At 43.7% G+C, this 23,430-nt stretch overlaps 1 long non-coding RNA gene across 1 annotated transcript; it reads left to right on the top strand.

The window, feature by feature from the left end:
• The first annotated feature begins 11,544 nt into the window (after nucleotides 1-11,544).
• Nucleotides 11,545-14,952, top strand: LOC131108091 (uncharacterized). Its single transcript, XR_009120402.1, has 3 exons — nucleotides 11,545-11,649; nucleotides 11,863-11,984; nucleotides 14,828-14,952. It is a non-coding gene; the product is annotated as an uncharacterized LOC131108091 (long non-coding RNA).
• Nucleotides 14,953-23,430: the final 8,478 nt, after the last annotated feature.

A 23,430-nucleotide genomic window follows, 5' to 3' on the forward strand; every position in this document is an offset into this window, starting at 1 on the left:
CCTGCGTCACCACCGTCTCCACTTGTGTGGACGGGATTAAGCTGAGTGCGTGCTGAGGATGGCTTTAATAATTAAGAGGAGCCTGGAATATAAGCTGCTCCCTGTTGTGCAGTCAACTGCACCGGCACGAGAAAGAGCCGGGATAGGAGACGGGCGGTAATGGTGAGAAGAGCTTATGAAATATGGATGTCAGGAAGAAAGCGGTCCAGGGAAGTTGGCAGGGAAACATCCTTTAATTAGCTGAGTGATAGCTGCAAATACTCAACAGCAATCACCGTCGCCGTTTTAGAAATAAGGGAACTGTGCGCCTCTCATTACGATGCATTACATGAGGAACAATTCGCTGAAGAACTTCCCTCCGTGTCATAAAAGGGAACGCCGAGGTAATCCCTAATGGCACACACGGAGCATACTTGTGATTTCATGCCTGCCGGCGACGCTATTCTAAGCGCAAACGCAACAATAAACATCCCAGCGGTGATGTTTTTTCAGATTCGACGACGACATGAAAAGATTCCCTAACATACCTAAGCGCAGGAAGTGAAGTATGATTGTGTTCTTAGCGGTTTTATCCGGGGTGTCGTTTGGATTTCAAGCTTTGACAGGAGTCGCTGCCTTGGGATTACGGCGACGACAAAGGAGAAGCTGGATGTACAACATCACTTGCTTCTGGAGCAGCTTCTACTTTGGGGAGCGTTTAGCAGTGAGGGGACCCGGCGTCCAGCAGATCTACAGTCTTTGGAGGCAAAGATGCCTGGTAGATCCCCATGTAGGATCTGGGCACTGGGCACCGGGCTCCGGGCGGCAAGGCGTACGGGCGTGTTCGATGATCACAATGAGTGCCGCTGGTCATTCTTCTGGAGGGGGGCACTGATGGGATTTATGTTATTTATATTATGTACTTTTATTTATTTTAATATTCTCACCACAAACATCAACTGGTTGGAGATCCATGATCTACAGTAGATCTACAGTAGACACAAATTTGTGGTTTTACTCAAGTACGGCCTATTATTAACATTTTTTTTTCTTTATTTCAAACATGAAAAACATCCAAAGCACAACAAACCAACCAAAATCAAATAAAAATAAAACAAATAAAATAACATTTTAAAATAAAATTTATGAATAAATAATATTTATAAATAAATTAAATTTATTTTAAAATAAATTGTATTTTTACAAATAAAAATACTTATGTATATATAAACGTACACATGTTCGAAAGGGAGTAACTATTACATTTGTTCACTTTCTGCTTTCCTAATATAGCCGAATAGTTTTTTTAAATTTTTTTTAAATAGAAAGGTTTTTAAATTTTTAATTAAATAATTATTTATTTATTTATTTATTTTTAAATTACAATTTTTTAAAAACATTTTATTTATAAAATATATTGGCACGTGCATGCGTGCATGTCTGTTCTCATCGTCTCCGATTTAGAACAATAACAATAACAATAATTCATTCACGAGGGTCGCGGGGGTGCTGGAGTCTATCCCAACTGTCTTTGGGTGAGAGGCGGGGTCACCCTGGACTGGTGGCCAGCCAATCACAGGGCACATATAGACATTTGTTCACTTCCTGCTTTCCCAATATAATTTAATTTAATATATATTTCTTTTAATTATTTTGTTTTGTTTTTTTATTTTTTGTCACATACCGAAGTACAAGGTGATATGAGCATCCAATGACATAATGTGTACCATAGTAATCATCATTATAGTGATATATACGTATAGCATATCATGACTGGTTAAAAAAATATATATTCATATTTATGCAAATTTGCTTTCAGAAGATGCATTCCAAAATGTTGTGATGTAGCATTCACCACTGGTTACTAGACATCTGGGATGTTCCTGTAATGTTCCATGAGACACACAAGCACCAGACTTGACTGCAGGTTTGAACGTTCTCACAACAGGTACAATCACCACAGGAACGTTCTTAGTGTTTTTTTAACGGCTTTATCGTTGAAATAGGTGTGTCCCGTTAGCTGCATCGTTAGCTACCGACATGCGAGGAATCGTGGATGTTCCCCCCGAAGTGCATCCAGCCTCTGACTCGGCTTGGACTCGTTGATCGGAGTGCGTTATGAGCTACTTGACTTGCCGCATGCCAAACGCTCCACGCTCCGCCGCCGCCGCCGCGGAAGCCGACCGCCACCAGATTAAGATTGAGCACGGCTTCTGACTTGAGACGGAGGCGGGCAAAAGAGCTGTTTTGCTTTCCCTCCAGCCTGGCTGAAGACCAGCGCCATCATCATCATCATCATCATCGTTTGCCAGAGTAGCATGCTACCAACGGGGGGTGCCTGGCCCTGGCGTTCAGCTTCAAAGAAGCGCCCGCAGGCATCCTTTCTAATATTGTCCCAGAGACGTGTTTATCACAAAACCACTGACGCATGAAAAAAACACCAGGGCGGACATCAAAAGTGACTTTACACCTGAAAGCTCCTCCTTCATCAGCAGCTTTATTCCTTTATTCCACAATCAAAACAATAGAATGAAAATAGCATCTTCGCCATCCCGGCATAGTGCCTTGGTTTAGCCCCCTTTCCTCCACATGCTACCCCCATGCACGTGATGGCACCTCGGGGCTGGGTGTTGCAGCACAGTGCTGGTCCACAGGGGATGTGCAAACAGCTGCAGTGTCGGTGATGGCCACGTTTTATTATCACAGCGTGACACAAGACCTCGGGCACCTTCTGTGACAAAAACAGCGCAAGAGGAAGCCAGGCTGGGAAAATGGCGAGCATGCGTGTTCGCATGAACTGCACGCTTTTGGGGATAAAATTCCAGAAACAATACAAGCGGTTGATGTTTGCTAAATACAAGGATGGAGAGTCGTGAGACGTGGAGATGGAGATTATTATTATTATTATTATTATTGGCTGCACGGGGGTCGAGTGGTTAGCGTGCAGACCTCACAGCTTGGAGACTCGAGTTCAATCCCACCCTCGGCCATCTCTGTGTGGAGTTTGCATGTTCTCCCCGTGCATGCGTGGGTTTTCTCCGGGTACTCCGGTTTCCTCCCACATTCCAAAAACATGCTAGGTTAATTAGCGACTCCAAATTGTCCATAGGTATGAATGTGAGTGTGAATGGTTGTTTGTCTATATGTGCCCTGTGATTGGCTGGCCACCAGTCCAGGGTGGACCCCACCTCTCGCCCGAAGACAGCTGGGATAGGCTCCAGCACCCCCGCGACCCTCGTGAATGAATTATTGTTATTGTTCTAAATCGGAGACGTGGAGAACAGACCTGCATGCATGTGCCAATATATTTTATAAATAATAATTTAAAAAATTATTTTAAAAAAAATTTAAAATTTAAATTTTAAAATTAAAAATTAAAAATTAAAAATTAAAAATTAAAAATTTAAAATTTAAAATTTAAAATTTAAAATTTAAAATTTAAAATTTAAAATTTAAAATTTAAAATTTAAAATTTAAAATTTAAAATTTAGGGTTAGGGTTAGGGCGGGTTTAAATTTAAAATTTAAAATTTTAAACCTTCAAGTATATTAGGAAAGCAGGAAGTGAACAAATGTAACAGTTACTGATTGTAAAAGTACCAGATGGAGGGGTAGGATTTAATAAGCTTTGCTTCTTCCTACTCCTTTTGGACATGTGGAACTGGGAACTGATTATGGGATGCACTCAATTGGAATCTGATGCATGTTCAAATGAAAGTAAACCATTACCATTACCATAAAATAGCGTACTAAGCGTGTTAGATTAGCTGTTTTAGCAAAGTACGAAGGCTCTGAGATCAAGACTGTGACTCTCCTGCACCTTAAGAGCTGCACTGGACAATGAGTTCCCAGCTCCGGCTTTTAGCTTGTTGCCTATGATGGCAATTTTTTTTTTCTTCTCCACATTTGTCCAGTTTTACCCAACGCCTTTTCTCTCCCAAACCAAAGACACACTAAGACTGGGCGACATTGTTATGACAAGAGGAGACAGAGTAGAAAGCCGCTCGCATTTGTCACTCTGGCGTGCAAGCGTCCCTTTTTCGGGGCTGGTGGCCTTGTTTCTGATGGGGTCTCTGGACACCTCCTGCAAAGCGCTGCCTAGTAACTGTCAGATGGAGGCTGTGATTTATGCAAATTGGCAGGGAAGAGCTTGTGGGTCAGTCGCGATAATGTGGGCAAGACGCGGGCGAGTCGACAGGACATCCGAGGAGGAGGAGGAGGAGGAGGAGGAGGAGGAGGAGGAGGAGGAGGAGCGGCGTGTGCGGGGCAAGCGCAGGAGGGGGATTTGTCAAATCAAAAGGAATGAACACAAAAACATGAAAATCTTTGGTCATGAAAGGATATGCCATGTAAACAAATGAGTTACAGTATTTTCCTCATCGTTAAACTTAGCTGCTTTTTAGATCAAACTCTTACTATTCATATTTTGTACATTGAATCCAATATTACTGATATTAAATATGTATTTCAAAATGATATTTAAGAAGGTTTAAGAAGATAAGATATGCCTTTATTAGTCCCACAAGGGGCAATTTCAGGTTTCGTATAAGGCACACAATCCAAATCATATACAGTTATCTATATGTTGATCAGGTCACAGGTGCCTTGCGTGGTTATTGCACGGTTTTATTGCACGGTTATTGCACAGTTTTATTGCACAGTTATTGCACGGTTTTATTTCGTGTTATTGCACGGTTTTATTGCATGGTTTTATTGCACGGTTTTATTGCACGGTTATTGTGCAGTTTTATTGCACAGTTATTGCACAGTTATTGCACGGTTTTATTCCGCGTTATTGCATGATTATTGCATGATTATTGCATGATTATTGCATGATTATTGCACGGTTTTATTGCACGTTATTGCACGGTTTTATTTCGCGGTTATTGCATGGTTTTATTGCACGGTTTTATTGCACGGTTTTATTGCACGGTTATTGTACAGTTTCATTGCACAGTTATTGCACGGTTTTATTCTGCGTTATTGCACGATTGTTGCACGGTTTTATTGCACGGTTATTGCACGGTTGTTACATAGAATATTTGGAGCAATTTAATAATAATTTAATGAGTCTGAAAGACCTGCGATATCGCTCCTTTTAAATCATAATATAGTCATATATTTATCTTATATTTATTTATTTACATATATCTATGTCAATAACCCGCAGTCAGCTGGGATAGGCTCCAGCCTACCCCCCGCAACCCGAGTGAGGATAAGTGGTGGATGTTCGATCCCGAACATTAGAACTAGCAAGACTAGCAACACCAACTTTTCAAAGTCTCTGAGAAACTCCATGATATTGTTCCTGAAGCTAAAATGGTAACTTTATAACAGCAATATCACCTCAGACAGTAAAGATACTACAATACTACAATACTACAATACTACAATACTCTCATGCTCTCATCTGCCAGCCCGCTTATGGTTTTAGTCGTCGCCAGGAAGCGCATGAGTAAAACATGACACGTTACACGTTGGAATCCTTTCATGTCAGCAAATACTCCTGGCGTGACTCAGACGCTCACCGTGAGCCACCATGGTCTTATTTACGCCCGGACTTGACTTTTTTTTATTCCAATTCCTAAGGTGACTGGGAACAGATGTGATGGCTACCTCGGGATTTAGGATGATATGCTTTAGCCCGCATCCCCCCCCCCCCTCCCTCTCGTTTCCTGCCAGATCCTACCTTCTAATTAAGAAAAAAACCACATCCAGGCACTGTGTGCTTTCCCTCAGATCCAGGTGATGCAGACGATGCTGGGGGGGGGGCGCACTACAGCCGCACCATCCTCTGATGCTAGATGCTAACACTTGCTCTTTCTGTGGTGGAGGCTTTGTGGTACTTGGACTTGAATGAGAGCGAATACATGAGGTCGCTGCTACCTGGCACGGCTACAACGCTTTGGGGACGGCAGAGGAGAGGAGGAGGCTTTCCTGCTTCTGCTGTAATGATGTCATGGGGGGGTGGGGGGGGGGGGCGTCGGGGGCTGTGCTTTCCCAGTGACAGATGGATGCCTGCTCGTAGACCTGGGCTGGATTATTGCAGCGCCCATTAGACTGGTCAGTCAGCCGTGGTGTCTTTGTGTTGGCTCCGCCTTGCTAGCACCGCAGCCACGCCATCCGTCATCGTTTGCATCCCTGGGATGATGCACGCTGCCGAGACACGCCTCCACAGGAAGTGGCTGCAGGACGCCGTTTGACAGGGTTCGTGCACCCGGGAAGTACCTAGCACAGGACTACCATCAGGAATACCATGACATTGCTACTAGTACATGACTACCATAAGGAATACCATTACTTCTAGTGCATGACTACCATCAGGAATACCATGATATTACTACTAGTACATGACTACCATCAGGAATACCGTGACATTACTTCTAGTGCATGAGTACTATCAGGAATACCATGACATTACTACTAGTACATGACTACCATCAGGAATACCATGACATTACTACTAGTACATGACTACCATCAGGAATACCATGACATTACTTCTAGTGCATGGGTACTATCAGGAATACCATGACATTACTACTAGTACATGACTACTATCAGGAATACCATGACATTACTATTAGTACAAGAGTACTATCAGGAATGCCATGACATTACTACTAGTACACAAGTACTACAAGGAATACCATGACATTACTACTAGCATAAGAGTACTATCAAGAATACCATGACATTACTACTAGTGCATGAATACCATGACATTACTACCTTTACAAGAGTACTATCAGGAATACCATGACATTACTACTAGTACAAGAGTACTACCAGAAATACCATGACATTACTACTAGCACAAGAGTACTACCAGAAATACCATGACATTACTACTAGTACAAGAGTACTATCAGGAATACCATGACATTACTACTAGTACAAGAGTACTATCAGGAATACCATGACATTACTTCTAGTACATGAGTATTATCAGAGTACCATGACATTACTACTAGTACATGACTACCATCAGGAATACCATGACATTACTACTAGCACACGAGTACTATCAAGAATACCATGACATTACTACATTTACAAGAGTACTATCAGGAATACCATGACATTACTACTAGCACAAGAGTACTATCAGGAATACCATGACATTACTACTTACACAAGAGTACTATCAGGAGTACCCTGACATTACTACTAGCACAAGAGTACTATCAGGAATACCATGACATTACTACCAGCACAAGAGTACTATCAGGAATACCATGACATTACTACCAGTACAAGAGTACTATCAGGAGTACTATCAGGAGAAGCAGAGTATAGAGGGTGAGCAAGGTGCACTGTATTTGGGTACATGCTCCGAGCAGGAGAAAAAAAGGAGCGCTTGATTTGCACACCTGCCTCATTGGAGCATTAAAAAAAGATGAGATATCTGAGGTATTTTTAAGGTTATCTGATTCATCATATGACGTTTATTATAATACACTCTGGTTATTAGTATCAATATTTCAGCTTTTTCTTTCTTTGATGGCCACCCATCCTTTAAGGATAAGAATAATAACATCCACCACCACTTATTGCTTCAAATTCTGCTTTTCAATCTAGCATCCTTTTTCAAAAATATCTGAAGTAATGAATCATGTGTTATGAGGTCAAATATGGCCGATTATTAGTATTCTACGCTGGTCACTGAGTGATACTGATGAGACAATAGCCCCCACAGGAAGTACTGTACAAAACAGGAAGTGAAAGAACACTAAGGAAGTCTCTCAATGCCACTAACACGTGCGAGTCTATCACGTCTATATTTCGGCTCGAATAACGTTAGAAGATGGTAACCAGGTTTTCGATGTTCTACCAACAAACGAGACACGTCCCCTAAAAATGGAAGCGTCCGGGGTGCCTCCAAGGGGCGGGGCCTGCTGAAGGTTGTACCAGCAATTATGCCACTTAGGAGTCTTGGACAGGCAAGGTCGTATCGGCAAAGAACGACAGGAGGAGCATGGTAATGGTACTGCTCTGTATTCATTAGCACACGGAACCTTTTAGCTGAAACAGTATCAATCTCCCGGTCCTGCAGTTTTTTCTCCAAGTGGTCATAATGTCCGAGTGTTTGCGTTCAAGCCGGGTCACATGAGCGCCATTTATCATCCGGAGTTTCGTCGTTGCAGAGCGGAGAGCGTGAAAGTGCGCTTGAGGTTGCGGCGTGACGAAGGGGAGATTTGTAGCCTGGCGTATTGACACCATTCCGCCACATTGGTTGGCATCGGATATCCTGGAAAAGCCGACCCAAGCCTCCTCCGTGTAGCCGACTGGCCGTGCAACGTTCACTGACACACTCGACCGTCTGGCGCCGCAAAGATTCATGGTGTCAACAGTGGAACCTCTCGGCTTTCCATACGTCTAAAAGGTGGGGGGGGGGGTGTTTATATGGAATTAGTCATCTTCAACCGATGCCTCCCACACATCAGAGACGCTCACAGGGTGTCGAGCTGAGGAGGAAATAACCTCCCTTCTTCCTCATTCTCGCCGCCGTTTTTCCACCTTTGGACCCGCTGCCTCCTGATTGGCTGGACGTGCGTGTGGGATGACAGGAGCTCAGCGTGGCTGGCTCTTGGGAATAGCTTTCAATAAAGTTAGCCATATTTGGAGCTACTGTATACACTTCATGAATACCTTGTATTAGCAATATCATGCTAGGTTTTAGCATTGCCGGCATGTTCAGTTCCATTGCTAGCCTTTTATAGATATAAACAAAAAACAGACGCTTAGCGCTATCGTGTCTTACAATGCTAACAGTTAGCATGTTAGCAGTTTGGCCAATTTCATCTTTATAAACTAAAATAGACAGCGCTATCATGCTTGGTGTGACCATGCTAACAGTGTGCTAGCATTGCTAGCATGTTGACAGTTAGCATGTTAGCCATTGTCATGGTTATAAAATAAAATAGACGCTCAGCGCTATCATGCTAGGTGTAACCGTGCTAACAGTTAATGTGCTAGCATTGCGAGCATGTTGACAGTTAGCATGTTTGCCATTTTCACGGGTATAAAATAAAATAGACGCTCAGCGCTATTATGCTAGGTGTGACCATGCTAACAATTAATGTGCTAGCATTGCGAGCATGTTGACAGTTAGCATGTTAGCCATTGTCATGGTTATAAAATAAAATAGACGCTCAGCGCTATCATGCTTGGTGTGACCATGCTAACAGTTAGTGTGCTAGCATTGTGAGCATGTTGACAGTTATCATGTTTCCCATTTTCATGGGTATAAAATGAAATAGACGCTAAGCGCTATCAAGCTAGGTGTGACCATGCCAAGTTATTGTGCTAGCATTGCTAGCATGTTGACAGTTAGCATGTTTTTCATGGGTATAAAATAAATTAGACGCTCAGTGCTATCATGCTAGGTGTGACCATGCCAACAGTTAGTGTGCTAGCATTGCTAGCATGTTGACAGTTAGCATGTTTGCCATTTTCATGGGTATAAAATGAAATAGACGCTCAGCGCTATCATGCTAGGTGTAACCGTGCTAACAGTTAATGTGCTAGCATTGCGAGCATGTTGACAGTTAGCATGTTTGCCATTTTCACGGGTATAAAATAAAATAGACGCTCAGCGCTATCAAGCTAGGTGTGACCATGCTAACAGTTAGTGCGCTAGCATTGCTAGCATGTTGACAGTTAGCATGTTAGTCATTTTCATGGGTATAAAATAAAATAGACGCTCAGCGCTATCATGCTTGGTGTGACCATGCTAACAGTTAGTGTGCTAGCATTGCTAACATGTTGACAGTTGGCATGTTAGCCATTTTCATGGGTATAAAATAAAATAGACGCTCAGCGCTATCATGCTAGGTGTGACCGTGCTAACAGTTAGTGTGCTAGCATTGTGAGCATGTTGACAGTTAGCATGTTTCCCATTTTCATGGGTATAAAATGAAATAGACGCTAAGCGCTATCAAGCTAGGTGTGACCATGCCAAGTTATTGTGCTAGCATTGCTAGCATGTTGACAGTTAGCATGTTTTTCATGGGTATAAAATAAATTAGACGCTCAGCGCTATCATGCTAGGTGTGACCATGCTAACAGTTTGTGTGCTAGCATTGCTAGCATGTTGACAGTTAGCATGTTTGCCATTTTCATGGGTATAAAATGAAATAGACGCTCAGCGCTATCATGCTAGGTGTGACCATGCTAACAATTGGTGCGCTAGCATTGCGAGCATGTTGACAGTTAGCATGTTAGTCATTTTCATGGGTATAAAATAAAATAGACGCTCAGCGCTATCATGCTAGGTGTGACCATGCTAACAGTTAGTGTGCTAGCATTGCGAGCATGTTGACAGTTAGCATGTTAGCCATTTTCATGGGTATATAATAAAATGGATGCTAAGCGCTATCATGCTAGTTGAGACCATGCTAACAGTTGGCGTGCTACCCTTGCTAGCATGCGTTTGCCATTTCCTGAGGAATAAACTTATTCTGGCATCTCTGATTTTATCATTCCAAACATTCCATTTCCATTTGATATGAAATAGTGACATGTATGAATTCTATCCCTTTGACTCTATCTCCATAACTTCATATCTCATATTTGTTCCATCCCAAGCTGCAAATGAAAGGCCTGCAGACGTCACAGCAAACATCCCAATGATTGCAGTCCAACCACTCCTAAAGGACAACAAGGGACCGCGCTTTGCCTCCCGGGAATGATCCGAGCCCGTGTTGCTGTGGTATCGCATTGTTAGTCCCAACCATATGCACATTAATCACCTGCTCTTTTTACCAAGCGTCTCGTCCTCCCCCCGTCCCCCCGTCCCCCCGTCCCCCTGCCCTTGAGACGTCCTTGGTCGGGAGTGTCTTGTCTACCTCCACACTGTGCGCATGTAATCCCGGTGATACATGCTCAGCTCCTGACCTGTCTGTGCTGTGGCCCCTCTCTAATTGCTGATGACGATATCACCTTCCTCGTTACGGGGACAACTTCTGTCCTTTGCTTTGTGGCGTCCCGCGTCACAGTAAGCCTGGTGTTAATAGCACACATGTAAAACAACCACATGGGCATTCACAGCCGTGGCTGTAGGCAACCTCATGATGAAGTTTCTATTAGCTGCATTGAAGTATTTGAGAAGCTTCATCTACCTCTGCATACGCTTCCTAGTGGAGCAGTTTCCTAACTAGCGTGAATACAACATTGGTTCTGTTGCTGCTGTGTTGTACATTATACAGGGGATCTCGGTTTTTGTGGGATTGGAAAATTATTGCCATAAATGTGTCTCGGTCTTTGCACACGGTCTCCGTCACAAACTAGACCGGGGGTGTCCAAACTCTTTCTTCCAGGTAGATAGCTACGCTCCACCAAATTACTGCTATTGTCATGTCTTTGGGTCAAAGACATTAATAATTCATACGTTTCATAAGTTAGTTAAAATGAAAGTAATAAATAGCTAAAAAAAGTTCTAATAAATATTGTTAAAACGCTAAGGTTAAAAAGTTTACAGAGTGAGACATCATCTCTAGAAAGTATCGTTTTGGGCCACTAGAGAGTGAGTGCTCTGGTGTATAGACAAGCTTTGTCGTTTTCTCTCGGTGAAAAGCAGGCTGGGCTCACGGCAGAAACGAAACGGGAAACCTCATTAAAACGCTGAAAGTTGCTCTAAACGCTTGTTTCTTGGGAAAGTATCGTCTTTGTAAGTATATTAGTGTATAAAACACTTACATAGAGCATAGCATTTTCTATTTCAAAAGTTGTACTTGTTTTGTCAAGTTGGCTAACTTCATGCTAATGCTAGTTTGCATTTGTGTACAGGTGTACGTGTGTTAGCTAACTGTTAGCTGATGTGTGTTCAGCCTGGAACATGAGCAGTATTGGAATTTTATTTTATTTTTTCTGTATGTTTCAGTTACCACATATTTTTTTTTACAAGAAAGCTTCATGAAGCAAGAAAAGCAAGCCTTGTGTGCGGAGTTTTCTTCATCGGTTCCATGGCTGTCTAGCGGCAGTGAGGACAGCACAGCTAGACCGGTATGCTAGTGAGGATACGGTATCGAAAATGGATGATATTTTGTAAAATGGATGATATTTTGTAAAATGGATGATATTTTGGAAAGCAACACATGCTCAGAATAATCCAGTATAATCCAAGACAAACAACTGCATCTCAGTTTTGTCATATCAGTTTTTGTTGTGCTGCCATCAGCAATACGCGTGAAGATGTCAGATTCGGCCATTTAAAGACTGGAGTCCTAGTCCTAGTCCCCCAACAATGGCGTGTCGGTACATACCGGGGTATATGCCTCCCTCGTGAAGCAATACGTGGCGTCTGTTGGTGGTGATTACACCCTCTCTAATGTCCTTAGGATGTCAGAAAATGAGAATCACGGTCGCTATCAGCAGCAGGTCAGCCTGTGCCTGTTTGTAATTAAGGAGGCGGATGATCTGCAATTTATCTGATGCTCGGATGAAAGGAGGAGCACAGGAAGAGAAGGAAAGCTGGCAAACAACAATCGTATCATGGCTGCACCTCATTTCACATTTATATTTGCTTTTTCGGGGGTGGGGGCTATTGATCCATCAGGTAGGCCTTCTTTATTCCTGTAAAAAATGGCAAAAGGAAGCGCCGTGTATTGGATTATCTAACAACTAAGGGACTCTCAGTGTCTTTCATTTCATTCCTTCCAAGAATTGTGTAATTCCTGTGCAGCGTTTACACGTCGTACACGTTTACGTCATCGAATCGTGTCACTGCATGCACTCCAGCTTCTTTAACTCGTTGCTGGAATGCTGCGTTTCTCACCCAAATGTTATCAGTACGTCGTGGGAAGCATGGGTGCAGTGATCACCACTACTTGGATGCAACCTGTGGAGGTGATGTTTCTGTTTCTTGAAGTAAATACCGGATACAGGTATAGGTGGAAAATGACACTTTCCTCGTAGTGTTTGTAATATTCATTTACATTCATATACAACTCATAGTTAAAAGATATATACTGTATTTTCTGGACTATAAGTCGCTCCGGAGTATAAGTCGCACAAGGCCAAAATGCATAATTATGAAAAAGTGTGACTTATAGTCCAGAAAATACAGTATATATATGTAGGTATGTATTAGGGATGTCTGATAATTATCAGAGTATGTCCTTATTATGAAAACCGATATAAAAATATATAGATATATTGTATACAATACGTGTTCATTCCACAACAGAAAATATGTCATACATATCGGTATTGGCTGATATCGGAAATTGATAATTGGACAATATTAGCATCGGTTTTCAGCAAAATGGACATTCCTAATATGTACGTGTATGTGTGTGTATATATACTGTATATGTATGCATATAGTATATATAATATAATAAGAAATGATTAACCCGAATATGGGCTGCACGGTGGTCAAGTGGTTAGCGAGAGCCCTGAGACCTGAGTTCAATTCCACCCTCGGCCATCTCTGATGTACTCCTTCCTGATCCTATCCATCCTGGTCACTCCCAATGAGAACTTCATTGTTCTGGACTGTTGACCCCAATATTAAAATTCTCCACCTTCTGTATCTCTTCTCCCTGTAACCTCACTCTTCCACTTGGGCCTCTCTCTGTTGTCTTGTTGGAAGTATGGGCTGCACGGTGTACAAGTGGTTAGCGTGTAGGCCTCACAGCTAGGAGACCCGAGTTCAATTCCACCCTCGGCCATCTCTGTGTGGAGTTTGCATGTTCTCCCCGTGCATGCGTGGCTTTTCTCCGGGTACTCCGGTTTCCTCCGACATTCCAGAAACATATTAGCTTAATTGGCCAAATTGTCCATAGGTATGAATGTGAGTGTGAATGGTTTGTCTATATGTGCCCTGTGATTGGCTGGCCACCAGTCCTGGGTGGACCCCGCCCGAAGTCAGTTGGGATAGGCTCCAGCATACCTCCACCGCCAGCTTAGCAGATATGTGGATGGGTGGGTGTCCCAGGGGAGACCTCAGGGACCCCCGTTTAACCTGACGTTCCATCAACTCGGTGCTGTTGGCGACACACCAAGGAGCCCCCTCCATTTTGACATCGGTTATTTGCCCACATTTCCAGCGGCTTTCATGCAAGCGCGCGATCCTTTGAAGCTGTATCAACCTTACAAAAGCGCTTTTCAAATAATACTCTGTTCTCCAGTCTGCAGGCCAACAGACGACCTCGTCGCGGCGCCGCTTTGGATGTCGGGATTTAATGCGACGCCGGTCGATGTGTGTGTGCGTGTCCTCTGAGTGGGCCATCATTTGAAGCACTGCAGGTCAATACGCATTCATAGAGAGAGCGTTTCCCCTCCATGCTTCACCACTTCGCAAAGCCTCAGTGCCACTTTCAGCCATATTCTGCTTTGCGCATTAATCCATCCTCACAAAAAAAAAAAAAAAAAAGCGTGCTGTGAGAGGGCGACACACACACAGGGTTAGTGGACACACATTTTCACAGCCTCAATGGCAGAAAATCCATGAGCCTTTTCTGGGAGGAGGAATTCCATTAGATAATAGATATGGAATCCATCTGGATTCCCCCACCTATCCTCTCCTGTGGTGACGGATCGATACCGGGGCTTCGGCTCAACTGCCAACAATAACAGGAAATTGATAGGACCCGGTGAGCGCCGTTTGGAGGTCTCGTCACGGCACTCTCTTTCATCCCGCTAATGCAAATAAGGCCGCTAATTGGTGAAAGGCTGCTTGTCGTCCCAATGAGGGCGCCCGTGTTTGGGAGTTCATGAACCGACACGTGCAGATTAAGCCCTTGATTGTTTGGAAGATCACTGTGCTAAAGAGCACTTTGACAATGTCAACAAAAGGGAAGGACTACTTATCCGGCATCTCTTTTTCCTCTCCGCGTTGCCAGGTGTTGTGTTTACGGACGGCGTTGCCCGGCGACGCATTCCAAACAGTCGGAGGTTATGCCGACATGGCAGCAGCTCCCTGCACGCAGCGGAACAACATGACAGCATTCACCCGCCCACCTGCCAGAGTCTGGTGGTGTAATGGTACAGCTGCTGCTTCTGAAAATAAAAGGCAGTTACAATAATCAGTGTTACCCCAAAATAAATTGGTATAAAAATGGCTTTTAATGGGTCACGTAGTCCGCCCTCAGTGCGGTGTCATGGGGGGGGGGGGGGGGGGGGGGGCTCCAGGTAAAATCCTGGTTCGTGCCTCAGGTTGTCTAGGGGGCGAGGTAAGGGGGGGGTGTTATGGCTCAGTGACTGCCAAAGTCCAGAGTCCATTTTGACGGAGGTGTTTTCTCAGCTGAAAGGCCACCGATGACCCAGCGGTAAAACTTCCACTGTGAACCTGAACGCCTCTTCTATGAATCGGAAGACGTTGTGATGACATGTAGTATTCTACATCGGTCACTGGGGGTCCGGAATGTTACATTGATGAGACAATCAAAATCACCTCGTACTTAATAATTTAATTTAACTTAATTTAATTTAAAAAAAAAACAAATTTATATTAGGAAAGCAGGAAGTGAACAAATGTAACAGTTACTGATTGTAAAAGTAGCAGATGGAGGGGTAGGATTTAATTTTCTTTTTCTCTACTGTAAAGCGTCTTTCAGTACTCTAAAAGCGCTATAGAAATAAAATGTATTATTATTATTATTAATAAGATTTGTTTCTTCCTACTCCTTTTGGACATGTGCAACTGTGAACTGTGATCATGTTTAAATGAAATAAAAACATTACCATTACAAGAGGAAGTGCTGTACAGAACAGGAACTAAAATTAAGTCCATATTGTGTCTTATTCCTCTTATTATGTCTACTATGTAAGGTAATAGGATTGTAGAGGTGACTATAGGGGTGCTATTTTATGTCTGGAGGGCTCTAACGTTGAAAACTGTATTTAGAAGGTCATAAACAGGTTTTCTATGCCGTGAATATAAAAATATTAGATTTCTTAATCCCACTTGGTGGTTTTACCGTGAAAAAGGAGGGATTACTGTCCTGCAACTGCAAGTGTAATTAGACAAATGGCTCGTCGTCTATTATGTACACTGTAAATACAGCATGTTTATTTTTTGCACATAATTGTTGAATTTAGTAGAGTAGAGGTGTATAAAAATGCTAATCGTCCAATGGGCACACCACTCCTAATAGAGGTTGCCCTGGGCCATCACCGTATTTGCTCCTACTCCATGGGAGTGGAAAGGCTTAGTGTGTGTGTGTGTGTGTGTGTGTGGCAACCAGCAATTCACTCAGGGTCACTGGGAGTGGAAGCAGTGGGATTTCCACAGGGGGGGCTCCTGATCCTGATCTGGCATCCAGCAGGTGGTGCTGTGCCCACTTTCCTGCTAACGCATCTTTCTTTCCCACTCCTTGCTGATGCTCTTTTAGATCATTTGGATGCACACCATTCCAAGTGTCTATCTGCAAGCATCGAGTCAGATCTTCACAGACAAATAAATCCCTTTAATGTCAGCCCCAGAGCGCCCAGGGGAGACCACCCTGGCTGGGAGCTCACCCCCCCACCCCACGATAGAGTCGCATTTAGGGCCGCCTCATCACATCACACTATTACCTCATCAAGTGTGGTGAGGGAGGAGCGCCTCCATGTTAAACGGAGGACCACGCCAGGGTAGATAAGAGAATGTTCTGGCGGGTAACACGGGCCAGCATAACAAACGGGCTGTGATGTCATCATCTGAGGGAAGGTTTTCCTCTCAGACACGACCTGTCTGCTCCTGTCAGAGGCCTCGGAAACTCGAGCCGCCTTCAAAGTCTCGCGAAGCGAAGCCGCGGTCACTTGCAGACAAGGGCGTTATTTATTTATTCTGGAGGAGATTCGATACCTCCTCCCAAGGAGCCGGAGCGGGAGGCACAAAGGCCTCTGGAGACATTTGGAGAGCTTGTTGAGGAGCTCTTGGGAGCGCGAGGGGGGCGGCTGCTTGCACGATTAGCCGCTGTTAATGTACACAATGGCACGGATTTGGAGAAGGAGGCCACAGGTTCTGTTTTTGGTGGTCCTAACTGGTTTGGCTGCAGGACCCAGGACCCCTCTAAACATGAGTCCAGCTAGGTTCTTAATGTACTTTCATCAAAAACACCCTTGCTAGCATCCTATTTGCCAATATGTGAAAACAGGAAGTAGAACTCGGCTCGGTCGCCAGTCTATGACATCATCAGTGGTCGACTTCGTAGTTATTTACTAACCAACCAGGCACGCCACAAGTTTCAAAACAATACTTTGACCTTCACCGATGATGTGATTATTGCCAAAGACACAATGCGGCAGTGAGATCACCACGGACACCCACTTCCTGTTTTGCCATGAGTTATTTCTCGGATGCAGTCAATGCTGCCACTCCGTTTTGGCTTCGTTTGCAGCCGTGATCAAAAGACAAGCAGGAGGTTGAGGTGAAAAACACACCATGCAATTCAAGAAATAACTCATGGCAAAACAGGAAGGTGGCGTCCGTCTGATCCCATCGTGTGCATCCATCCATCCATCCGTCCACTTATCCGAGTTCAGCAGCCTAAGCAGGGAACCCCTTCGCTCTTCCCCACCACTAAGTCCAGTTCCTCCCGGCGGATCCCGAGGCGTTCCAAATGGATTTGGTTAGAGTTTGTATTGGTTAGAGTCGGACCTTTTGCAACGGATTAAAGTTCCACTGTTCCACAGAATGAACGAGAGATGCATTCACTGACATTGGGTCTGTACAGTATTAGTATTAGTATTATACTGTATAATACTTAATACTATACAGTATTAGTATTTCGTTTTGCCCGTGCTACACAGGCAACTGTCTGCTTTCTGTACCAGTTTACATCCCCTAAATTGTACATTTACCGAGTATGACATTTAGGAAAGGGACTAATCTAACCTAAACTACACAAGCAATAAACGTCTATGTTGTGTGTGTGTGACTCTAACACATTATATATATATATATAAACATATATAAATATATATGTGTGGGCGTGTGTGCATTTGTGTGCCAGGTTTTAATGTGAAAGCCAGAGCAATGGCTCTCAGCCAACATCTGCTAGCTAAATCACACCACTACTGAAGCTGTTTGAAGGACTAAAAAGGACTTAATATATACAGTATATCTATATCTGTATCTGTACGTATGTAAAGCTGCACAAACTGTTTTTGGAGATTGGTGTTTCAAGTGCGGTGGAACCTCCATAGTCCATTCCAGAACTCCAAGATGTTTGGATTTCAGCACAGTTTTTCTTAACAAAAACAAAAACATTTGTGGAAAAGCCTGCATTTAAACTCAATGAAATGAAAACAATGCGATTCTTGGCACCTGCAGCCACAGTCCAGCACTCGTTGCTGCAAACCCGCAAGTCCAGCCTCTCGCTCCTCGAACCCACGCCAGGATCAGCAAATGGTTGAAGTCTGAGTCAGAGTATCCGGTGTGTTGGGAAGCAATACGCGTGAGTCAGTCAGGCAAGGATAGAAGCTCGACGTCGCAACCGAGATCATTGACATGGTTTGGAAAACCTTTGGACGCGGTTGTGAGATCAGGACTCGTCATCTGAAACAATGGAAGCCATTTCTGGTAGTATTTACTCTGTTGTCATCTGAGAAAAACACAATGGAGACAAATGACTGGTCCGTGCATCAGCAGAACAGCCAGGCCAGCGTTGGGCCGTGCCAAAGCATTTGAAGTCAGAGTGCAGCCATCGACTGGTTAAAAGGCTATGCCAATCAATACAAAGTTGTTTTGGGCACCGGCGCTATTATATTAATGTCATTGGGAGAAATATGCACTGGCTTAGGTGGATTGTCTGCAAGCCGGTTCTTTCCCATTACAGCTGTCCTAATGTCCTAAGGACCGCTAGCAGATGGCTGCCAGTCAAGGCTTCTTCAAATGATCAAGATGAGGATCTTATGAGTATTTGCAAATGGCGTTTGGTCCGTCATCCGCAAGTTGCTGTCCATCGTAAACTTTCCTTGCTGTTGCAGCACGTAGTTTACATCAGCGGGGGTGAATGATAGGGGTGTCACACGATCGTCTGTTGGGGACGAGGCCTGGGACGATTATGGTAATGGTAATGGTTTTATTTCATTTGAACATGCATCAGATTCCAATTGAATGCATCCCATAATCAGTTCCCAGTTCCACATGTCCAAAAGGAGTAGGAAGAAGCAAAGCTTATTAAATCCTACCCCTCCATCTGGTACTTTTACAATCACTAACTGTTACATTTGTTCACTTCCTGCTTTCCTAATATAGTTTAAGTATTTTTTTAATTTTTATTATTTAATTTTTTTATTTAATTAATTTATTTTTTATTATTATTTATATTTTTAATTTATTTTTAATTTTTACATTTTTATAAAATATATTGGCACGTGCATGCGGGTCTATTCTCCTCGTCTCCGATTTAGAACAATAACAATAACAATAATTCATTCACGAGGGTCGCTGGGGGTGCTGGAGCCTATCCCAGCATAGACAAACAACCATTCACACTCACATTCATACCTATGGACAATTTGGAGTCGCTAATTAACCTAGCATGCTTTTGGAATGGGAGGAAACCGGAGTCCCTGGAGAACATGAGAACATGGGGAGAACATGCATTGAACTCCGGTCTCCTAGCTGTGAGGTCTGCACGCTAACCACTCGACCCCCGTGCAACCAATAACAATAATAATAAAGAGTAATTTACACTTAGCATTCTGCCATTTGAAGGCCACCAATCTCCATCTCCACGTCTTGAAGCTCAAGTCCATGTTCTTGAAGTTCTCTATTTCATTCCAAATGTTTCTTCCTCTTTGAAAGGTATTGACACATCGCTTAAATGTACGCTATAATCAGTGTAAACATCCTCTGTCTCACATCCCTGAGTGACATCACTTCTGCAAATGAGGCTGAGCTGCAAGACCTAAAAACGCCATTTTTTACCGTTCGCTTTGAAAAAAAAACATAACAATATATGGCATATTTACGCAAAGTAAAGTAAAAATCATGCCAGGGACCCTTCGCCATGCTTGAGTGTGGACAGGGGACACTCACCCCCCGCCCACTGTTCAGCCACCCAGCCTGGCCCGACACCAATCAGGTAGCCCACACAAGCATGCAAACAACGCCGGGCCTTCTCATGAGCGCTGCTCTGTGACAAGCGAGCCGGCGAGTCGTGCACTCAAGGATGACACAGAGGTTGAAGTGGTCACACATTTACTCAGCTCTCTCTCTGTTGCCCCCCCCCCCCCCCCCCCCCCCCGGCACATGTTCTTCTCAAGGTCACACACTGCGTTGCATAATAATGCAAAAAAAAAAACAACCCCACACACACATGCAAACATGGCAACAATGGGGTGGGGGTGGAGGGGGGGGACCAAAAATAGCCCCATCACAGCCGTCATCGCCCACAAATGCTTAAAGCTTCGGAGCGCCGTTCTTCATTTCCACTAAATGACGAGTCCACTTCACACCAGGAGAACTGCTGACCTCATATTGCTTCATCTTTAACGCGACGCCTTTGTGTAGACCAAACATTACGTCTATCAGAAACAACACCCATGTGTGAGGGCGCCAAATCTCTTCACCAACCCCCCCCCACTCGCTCCTTTCAATCCTCTCAACCACCTCCAACCCCCTTGCCTCGACTCTCCCCCGCTATCTCCTCCACCTCGCTCGCATGGCCTGAGGGAGCTGTTAGCTCTCCATTGTGAGCACCCATTGATTACCTCTGCGCTCCCTCACAGCCGGGCGGGCCGGTCGGCATGGGACCCCCCCCCCAGTCTGGCCTTCACAGTCCGCATTCGAGCACGGCCAAACAAACAGGAAGGCCGTCCGAGCTTCCTGTAAGCGCTCGCATCACGCTGCGTCCTGCCTTCTTCTCTCCCATCGCCGCTTCTTTGTGCTTCTCGCCGCCGCCCGAGACGATCGATGGCGTACTCCAGCAGACTAGTTTTAAAATAGTGCTCGGTTGCTTTGCCCCTGCAGGGGTTGATCCATTTATTGCCCTGCGTTTCTACTTGTCCTCCTCGCGCTCATTCAGTACCTCGCATCACCTTTCTCGCTCATAAAAGTTGCTATGACATTGAATGCAGCACGCTTTTAGCCCTTCCGTACAGACTATTGATCACGCCATCGTACTGGGCCGGCGAGGGCTGGAATGCTCAATAAAAAAACAGGAATAATCGAGAAGTGATCAAGGCATCTATCCGCACCTCATGTTGGGACTTTGTCAATAATCACATGATACGTGTTACGTTCCAGATACAGGAAACAATGGCGGTTGTATGGGATTGGGGGCCACCGGGACCGGTGTTGTTCAGCTGGGTGTACTGCATTGGATCCTGAGTGTCTGCAGCTGTAAAACCCTGAGAATGGCGCCTGTGTCACGGCGCCCGTCTAAAGCACACCAGTGAAAATGTTTCCATCCTCACTCCGGTGTGAAAGACTTGTCAGTCAGCAGTCAGTCAGTCTAACGTGTTTACTGCCACTCCGCTGGAGCGTTTTCAGCAGCTTGCTAGCGACAGCAGGGTGGCACCCCGAACAAGCATCACACATCTGTGTGAACACTGGAGCTGATGTCAGCACTTGCCAAGCACCCCCCACCACGCCCCCCTCTACCTCAGCCAGTAATATGGGGCAGTTTACAAACATACGCCGTATGGATGCTAACATGAAGTAAAGTTATTTTGGGAGTCAAACTCATATTACAAATATACAACATAAGGTGGCCAGAAATATTTCAATATTGAACAAAGCTAAATTTGTTCTCAATAAGAAATCACTCCATCTTACTTATTGTGTGGAAATATAGGATAATAACTGTAAAAGTGATCTTCACTCGCTGACAGTTGATGTTTGCCAAATACAAGGATGAAGAGTCTTGAACCAGTCATGATGTGCTATATATATCACTATATTGACACTTACTATGGTACCCATTATGGCATTGTATAGGCATATCCCCTCATACTTCGATATGTGACTAAAAAATTAAAAAAGAAATAAATGTTACAAAATTATTTTTTTTTAAATTTTTAAATTTTTAAATTTTTAAATTTTTAAATTTTTAAATTTTTAAATTTTTAAATTTTTAAATTTTTAAATTTTTAAATTTTTAAATTTTTAAATTTTTAAATTTTTAAATTTTTAAATTTTTAAATTTTTAAATTTTTAAATTTTAAATATGAAAAAAACCTCCTAAATGTTCTAAATCGGAGACAAGGAGAACAGACCCGCATGCATGTGCCAATATATTTTATAAAAAAATTAAAAATAAATAAAAAAATAGATGAATAATAACAAAAAATAAATAAAAATAAATAAAAATAAAAATATATTTTTTTAATACTTAAACTATATTAGGAAAGCAGGAAGTGAACAAATGTAACAGTTACTAATTGTAAAAGTACAAGATGGAGGGGTAGGATTTAATAAGCTTTGCTTCTTCCTACTCCTTTTGGACATGTGGAACTGGGAACTGATTATGGGATGCACTCAATTGGAATCTGATGAATGTTCAAATGAAATAAAACCATTACCATTACAACGCACAGAGACGTACTATGAAGGGCCTAAGTTTGGGGTCCGCCCATCACATGCACCAGCGTGGGGTTCTATGTGTCCTTTCAGACACCCCATGAATGGACTGTAATGTAGAGTGTGGCTGGTGACCCAACACAAAATGAACTGAACCTGTACTGTTTGTTGAAAACACGACTTAGGTGGCTAAGGGATAATAAATAGTTGTAAGCCAAGTCCTGCTCCGGTGTTCCAAACTTCAAACTGTTTTCATATGTTAATTTGATCCAGCCCAACACAAAGCAATATGAATTAACCTTGTCATGGCACATGCCACACTGGGAGCTCCTTTTGTTTCCCCCGTGGATTCATTCACTCTGCCCTTTCTCAAACACACCAAATTATACACAGCGCCAAGTCAAGTCGGAGTCACCCCACCTATAATCCATCCATCTTGTTGGCAGCCATCTGGGCGCATTATTTTGGAGAGGCCGGGGGGAGCACACTTTGCCGTGATGACAACAAGACATTCTTTGAACCGCAAAATGTCAGCCGAGAGGAAGGAGTCGAACGCTTGACACCCCTAACAGGCCTTGACAACTGGAGATGGTGTCGGACCAAACCTTGATGGATGAGCGAGAGCAGATGATATTATGATCGGGATCGACGCTAAATGACTCAAGCTAACAGTTGATGGGGCTGTTTTACCTGCTAGTCGTCTCTGATTGGAGATGCTAACGTACTGGTGGACGTTCCTGGTGTTTGCCTGCTAGATTGGAGATGCTAACGTACAGGTGGACGTTCCTGGTGTTTACCTGCTAGATTGGAGATGCTAACGTACAGGTGGACGTTCCTGGTGTTTGCTTGCTAGATTGGAGATGCTAACGTACTGGTGGACGTTCCTGGTGTTTGCCTGCTAGATTGGAGATGCTAGCGTATTGGTGGACATTCCTGGTGTTTGCCTGCTAGTCATCGAATGTTTGCCTGCTAGTTGTGTCTGATTGGAGA

Source organism: Doryrhamphus excisus, chromosome 20 (genome assembly GCF_030265055.1).
Source record: "Doryrhamphus excisus isolate RoL2022-K1 chromosome 20, RoL_Dexc_1.0, whole genome shotgun sequence".
Lineage (NCBI taxonomy): Eukaryota > Metazoa > Chordata > Actinopteri > Syngnathiformes > Syngnathidae > Doryrhamphus > Doryrhamphus excisus.